At 41.4% G+C, this 18,823-nt stretch overlaps 1 pseudogene across 1 annotated transcript; it reads left to right on the top strand.

The window, feature by feature from the left end:
• Window positions 1–95: 95 nt before the first annotated feature.
• LOC113899579 lies at window positions 96–18,079 on the top strand (annotated as a pseudogene). Its single transcript, XR_003512940.1, has 2 exons — window positions 96–128; window positions 16,797–18,079. The product of XR_003512940.1 is annotated as an EKC/KEOPS complex subunit LAGE3 pseudogene (transcript).
• Window positions 18,080–18,823: the final 744 nt, after the last annotated feature.

Here is an 18,823-nt window from a genome sequence, read left to right as displayed (position 1 = left end):
TCACCCGAACACCTGCCATAATTCACAGCAGCCATACACTCCTTCACTCCATTCTCACAGTGCAATGACAAATACCCTTTTCTCTGCTGCCCGCCATGCCACTGCTGATGAGAGTGCTGCCAGCCCTTGTGAGGCTGACTCATACCCTGGCCTCTTCTCTTGGAGCAGCCCTTTTCCTCCTATTGCTTTCTTCCTGGGCGTTAGCCTTCTCACTCTGCTTGATCAGAACCTCCCTGTGACGTAAGCCCAGGCATGACTCGTTGGCTCACTGAACTCTGTGTGCTTATTAGCTTGCCTTCAGCTGGCTGGCATGTTTGCCATTTGAGAGAGGGTAGAGCTGGGTCAGCCTCCAATAGTGGTAACATTTCAATTCGTAGTAGTATCATATAGAAGAGAAATTTTGGCAGGAAAGCTTTCCAGAACTCTTATAAATAATCCTTTGTTTGGTAACTGACCTACTTAGCTGAACCGAACACAAAAGCATCCCGGAGGGGCAGTATGACTACTCTTCGTTTCATCCATTCTTCTTTTCATCAAGTTATTGAATATTTGTTTAACACCGTTAACTAAGAGAATGTTAAGTTCAGAATATAAAAATGGTTTTTTCCTCTCAAGGGCCTTACAGTGCCCTACAGAAATTTTGTTCAGTCTCCACGTGGTGTCTGACTCTGGAACCCCATGGACTGCAGCACACCAGGCTTCCCTGTCTCCTGGAGTTTGCTCAAACTCATGTCTGTTGAGTCCGTGATGCCATCCAACCAACTCCTTCTCTGCTGCCCCCTTCTTTTGCCTTCCATCTTTCCCAGCATCAGAGTTTTTTCCAGTGAATCTGCTTTTCACATCAGGTGGCCAAAATATTGGAGCTTCTGCTTCAGTATCAGTCCTTCCAATGAATATTCAGGACTGATTTCCTTTGGGATTGACTGGTTTGATCTTGCAGTCCAAGGGACTCTCAAGAGTCTTCTTCAGCAACACAATTGAAAAGCATCAATTCTTTGGTGCTCAGTCTTCCTTATGATCCAACTCTCACATCCTTATGTGACTACTGGGAAAACCGTAGCTTTGACTGGATGAACTTTTGTTTGCAAAGTGATGTCTCTGCTTTTTAATACACTGTCTAGGTTTGTCATAGCTTTCCTTCTAGTGAACAAGTGTCTTTTAATTTCATGACTGCAGTCACTGTCTGCAGTGATTTTGGAGCCCAAGAAAGTAAAATCTGTCACTGCTTCCATCTTCCCTCCTTCTATTTCCCTTGAAGTGATAGGACTGGATGCCATGATCTTGGTTTTTTTAATGTTGAGTTTGAAGCCAGCTTCTTCATTCTCCTCTTTCACCCTCATCAAGAGGCTCTTTAGTTCCTCTTCACTTCCTGCCAGTAGAAATACACATTTGCAAAGCTATTACCTGTCCATATAAGGTGGTATAAAATAGGTACAAGTCACATGTTATGGGAGCCTAACGGACAAACTGATTTTATACACTGGATTGTGAGGATTGGTTACTTAGAGAAAGGTTGTTTAACTTTGAGCTTAGTCTTCAAGGTTGAAAGGGAGGAAAAGGATTTCACATGAGGGTGAGCCAAAGTACAGAGTAATGAAAAGCACTAGGCATGTTCATGGGTCATTGTCACAACAGGTGTGACTAGAACAGAAGACATGGAGACGTAGCAGATGGGCATTTGGAGGTTAGAGGAGGGCTGCATTTTGGTGCTGGGCTTTCATAACCCAGATCTGCAGTGTGGTAGGTCAGGAACTAGAATAGTGCCATCTGAAAAATATGTCCCAGAGAGACTTGGAATATTTAAGGGCATTTCTAGAGTTTTTAAAGGGAATCTAGACTTTGTGTGTGTGTGTGTGGCCACTGTGCAGCATGCAGGATCTTAGTTCCCTAACCAGGGGTGGAATCTATGCCTCCTGCAGTGGAAGTGTGGAGTCTTAACCACTGGACCACCAGGGAAGTCCCTCTAGCCTTTTAGATTTAGAAGGTGTTGTGTATTTCATAATAAAATACTAGGCTAATAAGGAAGGTTATGCACTTGATGTCCTAATTCCAAAGTCTAATTACTTAGATCTAAGTACAAAAAGTAGGACTCACCTACTTTATACAAGTATATATTACTGTATTCATGTTAGGACATTAAATATACTTTCACGGTGACAGAAAATTGTGTATTCTTTATAGTACAAACTAAGCTATGACAAGGAAAGTAGGCACAGGCAAGTAATAGTAATAATTACTAATTCTAAATCCCTAGAATTCTAGGTTCAAGGGGATATAGGTTGGAAATAAACATGAACACAAAGTGTCTTCAATTTAAAAAACAAAAACAGCTTTACTGAGATATAATTCACATATGATAAAAATTCATCCATTTAAAGTGTGTAATTCAATGATTTTTAGTATATATGCGGATATGCACAATCAGCCATCATCAGAGTCCATTTTAGAACACTTTCATCACCTCTAAGGGAAATCTGTACCCTTTAGCTATCATTCTGTACCCTGCCCACCCCTTACCCCATGCTACCCTCCTCAGTTCAGTTCAGTTCAGTCGCTCAGTCGTGTCCAACTCTTTGCAACCCCATGAACCATAGCACACCAGGCCTCCCTGTCCATCACCGACGCCGGGAGTCGACCCAAACCCATGTCCATCGAGTCGATGATGCCATTCAACCATCTCATCCTCTGTCGTCCCCTTCTCCTCCTGCCCTCAATCCTTCCCAGCATCAGGGTCTTTTCCAATGAGTCAGCTCTTCGCATGACGTGGCCAAAGTATTGGAGTTTCAGCCTCAGCATCAGTCCTTCTAATGAACACCCAGGACTGATCTCCTTTAGAATGGACTGGTTGGATCTCCTTGCAGTCCAAGGGATTCTCAAGAGTCTTCTCCAACACCACAGTTCAAAAGCATCAATTCTTTGGCACTCAGCTTTCTTTATAGTCCAACTCTCACATCCATACATGACCACTGGAAAAACCATAGCCTTGACTAGACGGACCTTTGTTGGCAAAGTAATGTCTCTGCTTTTTAATATGCTGTATAGGTTGGTCATAACTTTCCTTCCAAGGAGTAAGTGTCTTTTAATTTCATGGCTGCAATCACCATCTGCAGTGATTTTGGAGCCCAGAAAAATAAAGTCAGCCACTGTTTCCACGGTTTTCCCATCTATCTGCCATAAAGTGATGGGATTGGATGCCATGATCTTAGTTTTCTGAATGTTGAGTTTTAAGCCAACTTTTTCACTCTCCTCTTTCACTTTCATCAAGAGGCTCCTTAGTTCCTCTTCCCTTTCTGCCATAAGGGTGGTGTCATCTGCATATCTGAGGTTATTGATATTTCTTCCCCTTTCTGCCATAAGGGTGGTGTCACTGCATATCTGAGATTATTGATATTTCTTCAGGCAATCTTGATTCTAGCTTGTGCTTCCTCCAGCCTCATGAGGAACTGAGAGAAAGGTTCCTCCAACATTTCTCATGATGTACTCTGCATATAAGTTAAATAAGCAGGGTGACAATATACAGCCTTGACATACTCCTTTCCCTATTTGGAAACCGTCTGTTGTTCTATGTCCAGTTCTAACTGTTGCTTCCTGACCTGCATACAGGTTTCTCAAGAGGCAGGTCAGGTGGTCTGATATTCCCATCTCTTTCAGGATTTTCCACAGTTTATTGTGATCTACACAGTCAAAGGCTTTGCTACCCCTGGCTGCTCAAAAGCCAATAGACAGGCCAGGCTGATAGAAAGGATAATTTGCTTTATTTAAGGTGCTGGTGACTGTGGGGTGAGGGTAGTGGACATCTTTTCAAAGGCCTACTCCCCACCTTCCCAACAAGCGGAGGGTAAGAGCTTTTATAGACAGAGTTGGGAGTGGAGAGGGTTACATGCAGAAACAACATAGTCATCTGTAACAGTCATCTTCATCTGGTCCTCAGTGATCTGACCAACATCATCTTTATTGTCACTAAGATTGGTACAGTTAATCTTTAGTTTTAGGGTCCATTTGTTCCCATTTCTTGGCAGTCAATTCTGTGGTAGCTCATGTCCTGGGTACAGTCTGGTCATCATGTGATTAACTTCTTTACCTGTTGTTTTAGTATCTATAAGACAGCTCACAGGATATGGCTCAGAATATTATATAAAGCCCTTGAGAAAGAAATAAAGGTCCTTGACTATGCTTAAAATGACTACATTATTATTTTTACTCTCTTTTGACTGTTTTCCTTTGTTTCAGCATTTCTCACTTCTCAGATTAAACTTATTCTTTGACTAAAGTTTTCTACAGATGAAAGGTAGGCAGAGGACCCCGTGGGGGTGGGCAGGGGGTGGGGGGAGTGGGCACTCAAGGACCATAGCGTCTTGCTCCATTTCGGAGTGAGCTACTTTGGACTGTTTTTCATGATTCTATGACTAGAATCATACATGAAATCACATGGACTTTTGTGACTGGTTTATTTCACGTAGCCTAGTGTTTTCAAGGTTCATCTAAGTTGTCACATGTATAAGTACTTCATTCCTTTTATAAGCAAACAATATTCCATTGTATGGCTACACCACGTTTGGTTTATCAAGTATTTTCAATTTCAAAATGTCAACCAATTCAGCCCAAAATGAATGTATCAGTTGAGGTGAGCAAAAGAATAAAAGCACAAAGTCAAGGCGATAGGGGCCAACTAGAGAAGGATAGTTCTTGGGGAAAAACTCTCCAGAGGGGCCTACAGAATGCCTGAGAAGTGGGTTTAGCTTCTTGAGTCTCATTGTATATGTCAAAACACACATACTCCATCGAGTCGTGTGTGCTTGTGAAGCTGCTTCAGTCATGTCTAACTGTGACCCCATGGACTGTAGCCCATTAGCCTCCTCTTGTCTATGGGATTCTCCAGGCAAGAATACTAGAGTGGGGTGCCATGTTCTCCTCCAGGGGAACTTCCAGACCCAGGGGTGGGACTGTATGCATGTGGATTCTTTACTGCTGAGCCACAGGGAAGGCCACCCCATCAGTCAGGGTCATCTTTACTTTTATCAATACTATCATTAATCATGTACTTTATATAGAACATTGTCTTTAAAACCATACTATAAATTGGTGAAAAGACAAAGTGCTTGTAGTTTAGATGGAAGACAGAATAAATGCATTAAAAGGGGGGAAGTGGATTAGTTGCACTCTCTATGCCTACTTTTAGTCTTTTTGTGTGTTATACTGTCACTGTGTTGCAGGGAAGAGCCAATTCTGACTCCACATTGAAACTATTTCTTTGACCTGTTTTTGCTGATTTTATTGTAATAATCTTACATAATGGCCTGACTCAAAGAACCCTGCCCAGCCGTAAATAACTGCAAGAGAGAAGAGATTAAAACATCACTTTCAGAGGTTGGTCATTCCCAGAGATGTTTTGCAAGACTGATAGCCCTTTTGATTTTACTTCCTCATTGCCTCTCTCTATATATATTCTTTCAGGGAGAGAGAGAGGCAATGTCAAAAGCCTTTTGACTTTAGTTCTTCACAGCTTCTCTCTCTGGTTCTATAAAAGATCCTGTCATCCAGCAACACCCCCTCTCCCCACCCCCACCCCCATGCACTCACACACACACACACACACACACACAAGATGGTTGTTTTGAGACATTTGTTGTTGTTCACTCCTTAAGTCCAACTCTTTGCGACCCCATGAACTGCTGCACGCCAGACTTACCTGTCCTTCACTATCTCCCTGAGTTTACTCAAACTCATGTCCATTGATGCTATCCAACCATCTCATCCTCTGTCAACCCTCCTCCTCTTGCCCTCAATCTTTCCCAGCATCAGGGTCTTTTCCAATGAGCTGGTTCTTCGCATCAGGTGGCCAGAGTATTGGAGCTTCAGCTTTGGCACCAGTCCTTCCGATGAATATTCATGGTTGATTTCCTTTAGGATTAACTGGTTTGATCTCTTTGCTGTCCAAGGGACTCTCAAGAGTCTTCTCCAGCACCAGTTTGAAAGCATCAGTTCTTTGACACTCAACCTTCTTTATGGTCCAACTGTAGCGCAACTGGTAAAGAATCTGCCTGAAATGCAGGCGACCCCAGTTTGATTTCTGGGTCAGGAAGATCCACTGGAGAAGAAATAGTCTACCCAACCTAGTATTCTTGGGCTTACTCAGTGGCTCAACTGGTAAAGAATCTGCCTGTGATGCAGGAGACCTGGGTTTAATCCCTGGGTTAGGAAGATCCCTTGGAGAAGGGAACAGCTAGACTGCAAGGAGATCCAACCAGTCCATTCTAAAGGAGATCATACCTGGGTGTTCTTTGGAAGGAATGATGCTGAAGCTGAAACTCCAATACTTTGGCCACCTCATGTGGAAAAGACTCATTGGAAAAGACTCTGATGCTGGGAGGGACTGGGGACAGGAGGAGAAGGGGATGACAGAGGATGAGAAGGCTGGATGGCATCACTGACTCCATGGACATGAGTCTGAGTGAACTCCGGGAGTTGGTGACGGGCAGGGAGGCCTGGCATACTGCAATTCATAGGATCGCAAAGAGTCGGACATGACTTTGTGACTGAACTGAACTGACGCACTCCAGTATTCTGGCATGGAGAATTCCATGGACTGTATATCCATGGGGTCTCAAAGAGACGGACATGACTGAGTGACTTTCACTTTCACTCATATCCATACATGACTACTGGAAAAACCAGTAGTCTTTGACTATATGGACTTTGTCAGCAAAGTTATGTCCCAGCTTTTTAATACACTGTCTAGGTTTGTCATAGCTTTTCTTCTAAGAGGCAAGAGTCTTTTAATTTCATGCCTGCAGTCACCATCTGCAGTGATTTTGGAGCCCAGGAAAATGAAATCTGACACTGTTTACACTTTTTCCTCATCTATTTACTATGAAGTTGTTGAAATGAAAATATCTCATGCCCTATTAATCAACAAGAAATGTTACAGCCTTCAGTGATTTCTGGCCTCCAAATGTGAATCAGGGCTTCCAAAACTTAGATCCAGAGGATGCTACCACACCGCACAGTGATTGCTGAGGAGCTAGCAGAATGCAAGAAACAGGATTGGCCCCAGATAGCTGATGAGAATATGAAAGGAATGAATTCAGTGAACCAAGAGGCTTGTATCTTCCCACACACAAAATGCTAAATTTCTTGATACCTGATCTTTGATGTTCAGACTGCCTGCTCCCTTTGTTACAAACTTGTATTTAGCTTGACTTCTCCCCTGTCTCCTTGGAGCAGTTTTCTCAGAGCTACTGAGATGATATCTCCTGGGCTTAGAGTTGTAAACATTCCCACCAAATAAAATAACTCTCTACTTTCAGGTTGTGACTATATTATTTTTGTTAACAAAATGATGGGACCGGATGCCGTGATCTTTGTTTTTTGAATATTGAGTTTTAAGCCAGCTTTTTCACTCTCCTCTTTCACCCTCATCAAGAAGCTCTTTAGTTCCTTTTCACTTTCTGCCATTAAAAAGATATCATCTGAGGTTCTTGATATTTCTCCCCACAATCTTGATTCTAGCTTTTGAGTAATCCAGCCCAGCACGTCACATGATGTACTCTGCATATAAGTTAAATAGCAGGGTGATGATATACAGCCTTGATGTACTCATTTCCCAATTTGAAACTAGTCCATTGTTCTATGTGCAGTTCTAAAAGTTGCTTCTTGTCCTGCATACAGGTTTCTCAGGAGGCAGGTTAGGTGGTCTGGTATTCACATCTCTTCAAGAATATTTCACAGTTTGTTGTGATCCACACAGTCAAAGGCTTTAGCATAGTCAACAAAGCAGATGGTTTCCATGATCCAGTAGATGTTGGCAATTTGATATCTGGTTCCTCTGTCTTTTCTAAATCCAGCTTGTACATCTGAAAGTTCTCTGTTCACGTATTTTTGAAGTCTAACTTGAAGGATTTTGAGCATAAGCTTGCTAGTGATTGGGTGCAATTGCACAGCAACTTGAACATTCTTTGGCATTGCCCTTCTTTGGGATTGGAATGAAAACTGACTGTTTCCTGTTTTCCAGTGGCCGCTTCTGAGTTTATCAAATTTGTTGGCATATTGAATGCAGCAATTTAACAGCATCATCTTTTAGGATTTGAAGTAGATCAGCTGGAATTCCATCACCTCCACTAGCTTTGTTTGTAGCAATGCTTCCTAAGGCCCACTTGACTTCACACTCCAGGATGTCTGGCACTAGGTGAGTGACCACACCATTGTGGTTATCTGGGTCATTAAGAGCTTTTTTGTACAGTTCTTCTGTGTATTCTTGCGACCTCTTCTTAATATCTTCTGCTTCTGTTATGTCCTTGCTGTTTTTGTCCTTTATTGTGACCATCTTTGCATGAAATGTTCCCCTGGTATCTCTAGTCTTTCCCATTCTATTGTTTTCCCTTATTTCTTTGCACTGTTCACTTAAGAAGGCTTTCTTATCTCTCCTTGCTATTCTCTGGAACTCTGCATTCAGTTGGGTTTATCTTTCCCTTTCTGCTTTGTCTTTTGCTTCTTTTCGTTTCTCAGCCTCCTCAGACAACCACTTGGCCTTCTTGCATTTCTTTTTCTTGGGAATGGATTTGGTCACCACCTCCTGTACTATGTTACAAACATCCATCCATCGTTCTTCAGGCACTTTTTGTATCAGATCTAGTCCCTTGAATTTCTTTGTCACTTCCAATATATTAACTGTAAGGGATTTGATTCAGGTCATACTTGAATGGTCTAGTGGTTTTCCCTACTTTCTTCAATTTGAGCCTGAATTTTGCAATAAGGAGCTGATGATCTGAACCACAGTCAGCTCCAGGTTTTATTTTTGCTGACTGTATAGAGCTTCTCCATCTTTAGCTGCAAAGAATATAAACAATATGATTTCAGTACTGACCATCTGGCTATATCATGTGTAGAGTCATTTCTTGTGTTGTTGGAAGATGGCATTTGCTATGACCAAGGCATTCTCTTGGCAAAACTCCTTTGCCCTGCTTCATTTTGTACTCCAAGGCCAAACTTGCCGATTACTCCAAGTATCTCTTGACTTCCTACTTTTGCATTCCAGTCCCCTGTGATGAAAAGGACATCTTTTTTGGTGTTAGGTTTTGAAGGTGTTGTAGGTCTTCATAGAATTGTTCAACTTCATCTTCTTCAGCATTAGTGGTTTAATACATTAGTCTGTTATCTTCTCGGTCAGTTGGCTTGCCAAATAAAGTGGATTCCTTGCCACAAAACCTTCTTTCTCAGATTTATTGGCCTGTTGTGCGGCAAGCAGAGTGAGCTTGGACTTAGTGATGATTGTTTAGAAAAATTGTTTTTGAAAGAGCAATATAATACTGTGAAAAGTAGCATGTGCTAAGTGCCAATGATCATATGTGCTACTGAGAATTGGGAGTGGGAAAAGGATTGGTAGGACTTGAGGTAGGCTTTACTGGAAAGATAGATGAGGAAGATATAACTGAAGGCAATATACACAGTCAAATTCAGGTGTTTGTAATCATTTAACAAATTGAAATGGTAAAATTGAAGAAATCATGAGAAGGAGCACTTGGAGATAAGGTGGAGAGAGGTTAAATTGTTTAGGGCTCTGATTTCAGGCTGAGCAGTAAGAATCTTGTTTTCTAGGCAAATGGCCAGCCACGGAAGGCTTTTTAACTGACTGCTAGTTGAAAATCACACTATAGTAAATATTTTCATAGACTAAAGCCTAAGTAGAACCAAGGTGGCTTTTTTGATGTTAGAATTAATTTCACCTCAAATTAGTTGGGTGGTGTGACATATTTAATTTTTAATCTGGTTGAGGTCTTTTGTAGTGTTTGAAAGAAAATGTTGTTATAAAATGAAACATAAAGGCAAGAATGTAAGAAATTTAGAAATGAAAATGTACAGTTAATTCAAATTAGTTTTCTCCTTCTTTTAGATTAAAATTTGAATAGGTGATATAATCACATAGCTAAAAAGTTAAGCAAAAAAAAAATGTATACAGTGAAAATATTCACCTCAGTTCTGTCCTCCATCTGCCCTTCCTTCCCTATCCCACTAGGAGTCACTTTTATTAGCTTCTTGTATATTCTTCCAGCATTTATAAAAAATACAAATACAATTTTTTTCTCCTATTATTATAATACACTGAAGCTAGCATGTTATTTGTATTGTTCTGCACTTTGCTATTTTATTTCATCTTAATATATCTTGAAGATCTTTGCCCTTTAGTAAATTAGTGTGCTTGCTTCATGAATTAGTCAATGCTGTCAAGAACACATGTCTGTCATCTCAAATTTTTTAGAACTTAAGGAAGAATATGCTTGGATTTTGTTTGTTTGTTTTTAGCTATTTCCCAGCCTGCTTGTTGATTAGTATTAGGAGTACATGTCCCTTTAAAACAAGAAAGTGAAAGAGAATGAAACTGTTTCTTCCTTGCTGTGCCTTGCATCTAAATTTGATCTGGCTTAGATCTGCATTGCTCTTTTCCTTGTAAATAGGCCTCTGTTTTCATAATTACATTTTGTTCCTAAGGGACACCTTTTGAATAAATACTGGCTATCTGCCTTGCTTTCCTGTTATTGTAAATTTGGATTTTAATAAAAATGTAAAATTTCCTGTTTTCAATCTTTTTTCCAGAGTTGTAGCTTTGGCCTAAAATAGATTTAATATTGTTTGGGATTAATCTGTCTTTGTTCTCCTGTTTTGGGGTCAGAGAGCCCTTCCCCTCCACCCCCACTGGTTTTCATTTTCACTCCATCCTAAGTATGTTCATTCAGAAGGTTTACTTTAGCTCCCTTGCAAATCTCTATTTTTTCTTGTTCTCTTTCCCTTCTCTCTTTTATTCATTTTTTAAAAATGAATGTCAGCCAGCTGTTTGATTTTAGCCTTAGTCTTTCCTTTTCCTATTTTATTTTGAGCTATTTCTACTTGAACTTTAGTTGTAATTTCATAATAAGAGATTAGTTGGAATTTAGTACGACTTTATGTGTAGCCTGACATGTTCTAGGTCTATCCAGTGTTCTTTTTACCCTTCAAAAACTGTCTCGGGTTAATTCCAGTTCACAGTTTTAATCTCCACTGCTCCCTCTAAATAATAAGGTAGAGCTTCTACCATTGTTAGTATCCCACCCACTCTATCAAACAAAGTATGGAAATAATTTAACTGCCATCAAGGAATAAACTTGATGTTTGGTGCAGTGGTTGTTTTTGATATGTTTGTTTCAGAGTGGGAAGGTTCTCACTCTGGACATCCACTGATAGACCTGCAAGATTTTGAATCTGGGGAGACAGAAGAAAGCCATTGGGTTTCCTTGAATGCTTGCCCCCTCAAATTGCCTCTATCCTTCACAAATAAGTAGGAATCACCAGTGTTTAAAAAAGAAACATGGAAATATGGTAAGGGTAACTCTGAATATCTTCTGCCATTCTGCCATTCTTTATGGATGTCCAGCATCTAAAATATTTCTTACCTATCAGCTCGTTATTTTAGTATACCTCCATGGTTGATCCAAAGGCTTGTTAGCAAGACTCCCAAAGATCTAGAAAACTGATCCCTGGTATGGTTACACAATACTGGGTTCAGGAATGTTCTCAGACCAGAATGTACTAGCCTAATGGGATTTCTTTGGAAGGAATGATGCTAAAGCTGAAACTCCAGGACTTTGGCCACCTCATGCAAAGAGTTGACTCATTGGAAAAGACTCTGATGCTGGGAGGGATTGGGGGCAGGAGGAAAAGGGGACGACAGAGGATGAGATGGCTGGGTGGCATCACTGACTCGATGGACGTGAGTCTGGGTGAACTCCAGGAGTTGGTGATGGACAGGGAGGCCTGGCGTGCTGCGATTCATGGGGTCGCAAAGAGTCGGACACGACTGAGCGACTGAACTGAACTGAACTGAAGAGAGGTACCTTAGAGAACCAAACTGAACCCTGCAATAGGATTGTACATTGTATAAACCAGACACATGAGGTGCTTCTACCTGAAGGGCTTGGGGCATATCCTTACTTGCTTATGAGTACATAGAGTTCCATAGGCCCTAATATGACTCTCGCTTAGCATTTCCAGTAATAATACACCCTCTGGTGAAGGTGTTGGAATTAAGATGTTTGTACTTCTTTGTTTTAAAAAACTTTTTATTAGAGTACAATCTATTTACAGTGCTGTGTTAGTTTTGGGTGTACAGCAAAATGAATCAGATATACATATACATATATCCACTCTGCTTTAGATTCTTTTCCCACATAGGTTATTATAGAGTACTGAGTGGAGTTCCCTGTGCTATACAGTAGATCTTTATTAGTTAGCTATCTATTTTATATATAGTAGCGTTTTTATTGCTGTTTGTTGTTGTTTAGTGACTAAGGTGTATCCGACTCTTTTGCCATCCCATGGATGGTAGCCGGCCAGGCTCCTCTGTCCCTGGGGTTTCCTAGGCAAGGCAAGAATACTGGAGAGGGTTGCCATTTCCTTCTCCAGGGAATCTTCCCAACCCAGGAATCAAACCCATGTCTCTGCTTGGCAGGTGGATTCTTTACCAGTGAGCCACCAAGGAAGCCCTAAGTGTGTAAATGTCAATCCCAATAAGTTTGTTTTCTAAGGTGTTTGTACTTTGGTCTGAACTGAAAGACTTCGTCATCTCTCTAATTGAGCTGAATTTGTTCTGTACCCTTTGGATAAGTAGTGTGTTTGATTTACTCAGGTGATGTTTGTGTCAGGTCTTGTTATCAGTCATTGCCCTGTATTGATGGTTTTCAACATATTGGCCACTCAGATAACCAAAATGTTTACTTGACAATGCTGGATTGCATTGACGTTTGTCCATTTTTTCCACATTTATTTTGAACTGTGTCCCTTTGATAATCAGATGTATTAAGACATATAGAGATGCTGAGGTATATGTGTGTGTTTGGGCATACATACACGTGCATATACACACACATTTGTGTGCTAATCCCCAAATTATCAACTTAGAAACTGTTTTCTGCCCATGAAACCTTGGGGAAGCTAGAAGCTTTTCAATGTCTCAGCAAGGTACTTGCTGAGTGTACCTTTCTAGGCTGTTGTGCAGAGAGAAAAATAAACACATGAGGAGGGTATGTTTATCCATCCGTTTCCTCAACAAATGTTCCAGGGATTAGGGAAACAGAAGAACAAGACAATGTTCTTGCCTTCAAAGAGTTTATATTTATTTGAGGAGTTAGACTACAAATAAATACAAATGTTAAAAAAAAATCTCAGGTAATGGTAAGTGCTAAGGTCAAAGTAAGGGGATGGAAAGTAATAGAGGAAGGAAAGGCAAGTTAAAGCTACAGTGAGATACCATTTCATACTCACTATTATGTCTATAGTAGATAAGAGATATTAACAAGTATTGGCAGGATGCAGATAGACAAAAACCCTCATACATTGCTGCTGGATGTAGCACTTTGGATAAAATGGTGTAGCTACTTCGGATAAACAGTTTGGCAGTATCTCAGAAAGCTAGGTATAAAACTATTTGTTATTGTTGTTTAGTCACTAAGTCATGTCCAACTCTTTTGTGACCCCAGGGACTGTAGCCCACCAGTCTCCTCTGTCCATGGAATTTCCCAGGCAAGAATACTAGAGTGGGTTGCCATTTCCTTCTCCAAGAGATCTTCCCAACCCAGGGATCATACCTGGGTCTCCTCATTGTAGGTGGATTCTTTACCACTGAGACACCAGAGAAGCCCAGCAAAACAATAAAACTATTCTTTTGTATTTCACCCAAAATTCTGTCTCTGAGATTTACTTCGGTGTCAGGGTACAGAGGCTAGATTCGACTCCAACACCTTAATTGGACTATACACCAGAAAGAATAAGAGATGAGGAAGTAGAGACAGCGTGTACAAACAACTCATTTGAGAAATTTTGCTACAAAGGAGAGAAGTGGCTAAAGAAACATGTGAGGTCAAAGAAAGAAGATTAATTTTTTTTTTTTAATTTGTACCAATGGTAGACATCTTGAAATAGAGACAATATGAAGGAGGAAACTAGATGATTTCTACTGTTGACTGGGAGTTAGATGGGACCTTGAATAGATCGCTGATGCAGTATGCTATGATTTGCTTATAGTACAGTTACAGCTGTACTGTTGATAGGGACTTTTGATAATGAAATAAGTCCACAATGATAGCTTTGACTTTGACTTGATAGCTATCCACAAAAGGGCAGCAGAGAAAGAGCATGGCAAGATTGTCCTTGCAGGGTAATGTTCAGTTCAGTTCAGTTCAGTCGCTCAGTCGTGTCCGACTCTTTGCGACCCCATGAATCACAGCACGCCAGGCCTCCCTGTCCATCACCAACTCCCGGAGTTCACCCAGACTCACGTCCATCGAGTCAGTGATGCCATCCAGCCATCTCATCCTCTGTTGCCCCCTTCTCCTCCTGCCCTCAATCCCTCCCAGCATCAGAGTCTTTTCCAATGAGTCAACTCTTTGCATGAGGTGGCCAAAGTCCTGGAGTTTCGGCTTTAGCATCATTCCTTCCAAAGAAATCTCAGGGCTGATCTCCTTCAGAATGGACTGGTTGGATCTCCTTGCAGTCCAAGGGACTCTCAAGAGTTTTCTCCAACACCACAGTTCAAAAGCATCAATTCTTTGGCGCTCAGCCTTCTTCACAGTCCAACTCTCACATCCATACCCTTCAAAAATATTAGGGAACTGAACCCTTCCAGGCCACAGGACTGGAACAGGTCAGTTTTCATTCCAATCCCAAAGAAAGGCAATGCCAAAGAATGCTCAAACTACCACACAATTGCACTCATCTCACACGCTAGTAAAGTAATGCTCAAAATTCTCCAAGCCAGGCTTCAGCAATATGTGTATCATGAACTTCCAGAGGTTCAAGCTGGTTTTAGAAAAGACAGAGAAACCAGAGATCAAATTGCCAACATCTGCTGGATCATCGAAAAAGCAAGAGAGTCCCAGAAAAACATCTATTTCTGCTTTATTGACTATGCCAAAGCCTTTGACTGTGTGGATCACAATAAACTGTGGAAAATTCTGAAAGAGATAGGAATCCCAGACCACCTGACCTGCCTCTTGAGAAACCTATATGCAGGTCAGGAAGCAACAGTTAGAACTGGACATGGAACAACAGACTGGTTCCAAATAGGAAAAGGAGTATGTCAAGGCTGTATATTGTCACCCTGCTTATTTAACTTCTATGCAGAGAACATCATGAGAAACGCTGGGCTGGAAGAAGCACAAGCTGGAATCAAGATTTCTGGGAGAAATATCAATAACCTCAGATATGCAGATGACACCACCCTTATGGCAGAAAGTGAAGAGGAACTAAAAAGCCTCTTGATGAAAGTGAAAGAGGAGAGTGAAAAAGTTCGCTTAAAGCTCAACATTCAGAAAACGAAGATTATAGCATCTTGTCCCATCACTTCCTGGGAAATAGATGGGGAAACAGTGGAAACAGTGTCAGACTTTATTTTTTGGGGGGCTCCAAAATCACTGCAGATGGTGACTGCAGCCATGAAATTAAAAGACGCTTACTCCTTGGAAGAAAAGCCAAGACAAACCTAGAGACAGTATATTAAAAAGCTAAGACATCATTTTGCCAACAAAGGTCGGTCTAGTCAAAGCTAGTTTTTCCAGTAGTCATGCATGGATGTGAGAGCTGGATCTTAAAGAAATCTGAGCACCAAAGAATTGATGTTTTTGAACTGTGGTGTTGGGGAAGACTCTTGAGAGTCCCTTGGACTGCAATGAGATCAAACCGGTCAATCCTAAAGGAAATCATTGGAAGGACTGCTGCTGAAGCTGAAGCTCCAGTACTTTGGCCACTTCAAATGAGGAGCCAACTCATTAGAAAAGACCCTGATGCTGGGAAAGATTGAAGGCGAGAGGAGAAGGGGTCAACAGAGGATGAGATGGTTGGATGGCATCACTGACTCAATAGACATTAGTTTGAGCAAACTGTGAGAGTTGGTGAAGGACAGGGAAGCTGGCATGCTACAGTACTTGGGGTTGCAAAGAGTCGGACACTGAGCAACTGAACTGAACTGAGAGAAGAATTTAATCTGTAATGAGGCATGTGGAGGGGAAGATTCACCTGCTTTGACTGAATCTTCAATGTGAATAACCACAGCATGTAACAGGTACAGAGTGCTTTACAATCGACAAAAGATTTTACAGTCTGTTCTTTTTAGTTTGGGCATTTATGGAGACTTGAGCAATTACCATTAATATTATTCTCATTTTCATTCTTCAGATGAAAAAAGAGGCTTAGCAATAGGGTCACTTGAATTTCCCACCATCACACACAGCAAAAGAATGACTAAACCAGGACTAATAGTCACAACTTTTGACTCCTTATCTTTGAATCTACAGAGAGTGATACAGGAGGGTAATGTGTGGAAACGCATCACATGTTTAGGCTAATAGAAAAAGTCCAGTGGAATTCCTGCTACTGCTAAGTCGCTTCAGTCGTGTCCGACTCTGTGAGACCCCATAGACGGAAGCCCACCAGGCTCCCCCGTCCCTGGGATTCTCCAGGCAAGAACACTGGAGTGGGTTGCCATTTCCTTCTCCAATGCATGAAAGTGAAAAGTGAAAGTGAAGTCGCTCAGTCGTGTCTGACTCTTAGCGACACCATGGACTGCAGCCCACCAGGCTCCTCCGCCCATGGGATTTTCCAGGCAAGAGTACTGGAGTGGGGTGCCATTGCCTTCTCCACCAATGGAATTTCACTTTGTGGCAAATTGGAGATGAAATGGAGTAGTGAAAAACTGTCTTCTATCATTCTAAAAGATTGTTGATATAAAAGAAGAGTTAAATTTATTTTGTGCAACTTTGGAAAGTTAAGATTAGACTGGAAGGAATTTCTCTGGCAGTTCAGTGGTTAAAACTTTAGTGGTTAAGGAGACAGGTTGGGACGTAGGCGCAGGCAGCCTGGCGGGTGGCGCCGAAAGCCGGGGCCGGCGGGGTGTCGGGGGTGGCCGGGGCGGCCCCCGCAGCGCGGGTGCTGCTTCCGCTGCAGACCACGGAGCTCCGGGTGTCGCGCCGGCCCAGCACTCTTCAGGGCTGGGCGGAGACCCATGGTCCCCGGCCCAACGGCCGGGAAGCCGACCATGCGTATTCACCCTAAGCGTGCCTTTCCCGTCCGCCTTGGAGGCAGAGATTGCCCGTGGGTCCCTGGCCCCAGATGTCGAACCTCACCGTGGAGCGGTTGGGAAGGAGCTCACAGTGAGCGGCAGTGTCCTGGTGGTCTGCTGGAGAGCTGAAGATTGCCGCCTCCTTCGAATCTCCATTGTCAACTTTCTGGACCAGCTTTCTCTGGTGATGCGAACCATGCAGCGCTTTGGGCCCTCTGTTGCCCGCTAAGCCAGGGCTGGGGAAAGGGGGGGTTAAGGTCTGACCTGGTGGCCCTTCCTAGACAGTGATCCTTCCTAGGGCAGTGATTCCTGCACTAGTTGCCGAGTTATTATGGGGGCCTCATCTTTTGCCTATAATGGCCCTTGGGTGCTCAAGGTCCACTTGCATTGTTTGGTGCTTAAATGCTTAACTACTGAAAATAAAATTGACCTATGATGAGTTTATTTTCAACTATAGCACCTTCAAAATTCTTGCCTTTGTCCTTAGATTGGAGGGTTATGTGATTCAGATAGTCAAGTAGTACAGTGTAAGTGAAGATCATCTAAGAAATGGAGGAGGATAGGTCCTGTCTCTCATTCAGTATTAGCTACTATCAATATTTTGGAGTATTCTCTGAGTTTTATAGTTATATAGTAAACGTGTAACAATAATATTTGATATTGTGCAAGTTTAGCGTTTTTCTTGGTATTTCTCATCTAACATGAACTTTTTTCTAAATATTCTTCAAAATCATTATTGAATGTTTAAACTATTTTCAGTCTTTGCCATATTATAGGTAATGATTCAGTGGAATGCTTGTATATAGATCTTTGCATGAATGATTAAGATTATAAGAAGTAGAATTAATTAAATATTTAAAGCTCTCAATCTAAAAAAAAAAAAAAAAAAAAAAAAACTTTAGTGGTTAAGATTTCACACTCCTGTTGTAGGGGGTGTGGATTGGAACTAAGATTCCACATGCTCAAGGTGAGGCAAAAAAAAAAAAAAAAATTAGACCAGAAAACAGACTCCACTCAATTTGTGAAGAACTCCACAAAAAGGAAATTATATTCTCTTTTGTGATTAAATTCTTGAAGTGTGGAAGTAGGGGCTAGATAAGTATTTGGCAAAGTCATAAAGGAATTTCTTTGATCTTAAAATCTCTAAAATTCTATTAATCTCTAAAATCTCTAAATCTATTAATCTCTAAAATCTCTAAAATTCAAGTAGCTTGAAACAATAGGACTTGTTTGAATAACTCTGGTACAGTTTTCCAACACAGGTTGAAACATTAGGACTTGTTTCAAAAGCCTGAGTAACAAAAGTACATTTCTCCAACACTTAAGTTATATGGAAGGAAGGTTAAATGTTACCCTGTACACTCATTTTGCAATAACTATATATATATAGTAATACATAATCATATTGCAATAATTACAATAAATATATACATATATAAATAATTTTATGCATGTCCATTTCTTCTTGATCAACTGCAAGGTAAGAGATGAGGAGTTGGGAGGCTAGAAAAGGAAGAGTTGGGAGCTGTGATTAATCTCAGACCAAAGTGGAAGCAATTCCACTACTTCAGCAGACAGGAAAGTCAGCAGCTGAGAACTCTTGAGCAGCGCACCTGGAGAAATTCACCAGGGGACTGAAGCAGTAAGTTAGAAAAGGATAGATGGTGGAAGGGTTACACAGGAACTTTGAAGGAGTGATTTATGGGCAACAGCCTTGCGCAAAGGTGCAGTCAGTGGTAAAAG

The sequence above is a fragment of the Bos indicus x Bos taurus genome, chromosome 10 (genome assembly GCF_003369695.1).
Source record: "Bos indicus x Bos taurus breed Angus x Brahman F1 hybrid chromosome 10, Bos_hybrid_MaternalHap_v2.0, whole genome shotgun sequence".
NCBI classification, from domain to species: Eukaryota; Metazoa; Chordata; class Mammalia; order Artiodactyla; family Bovidae; genus Bos; species Bos indicus x Bos taurus.
The sequence above is the reverse complement of the archived record's forward strand: the minus strand, read 5'-3'. Positions and strand labels throughout refer to the sequence as shown.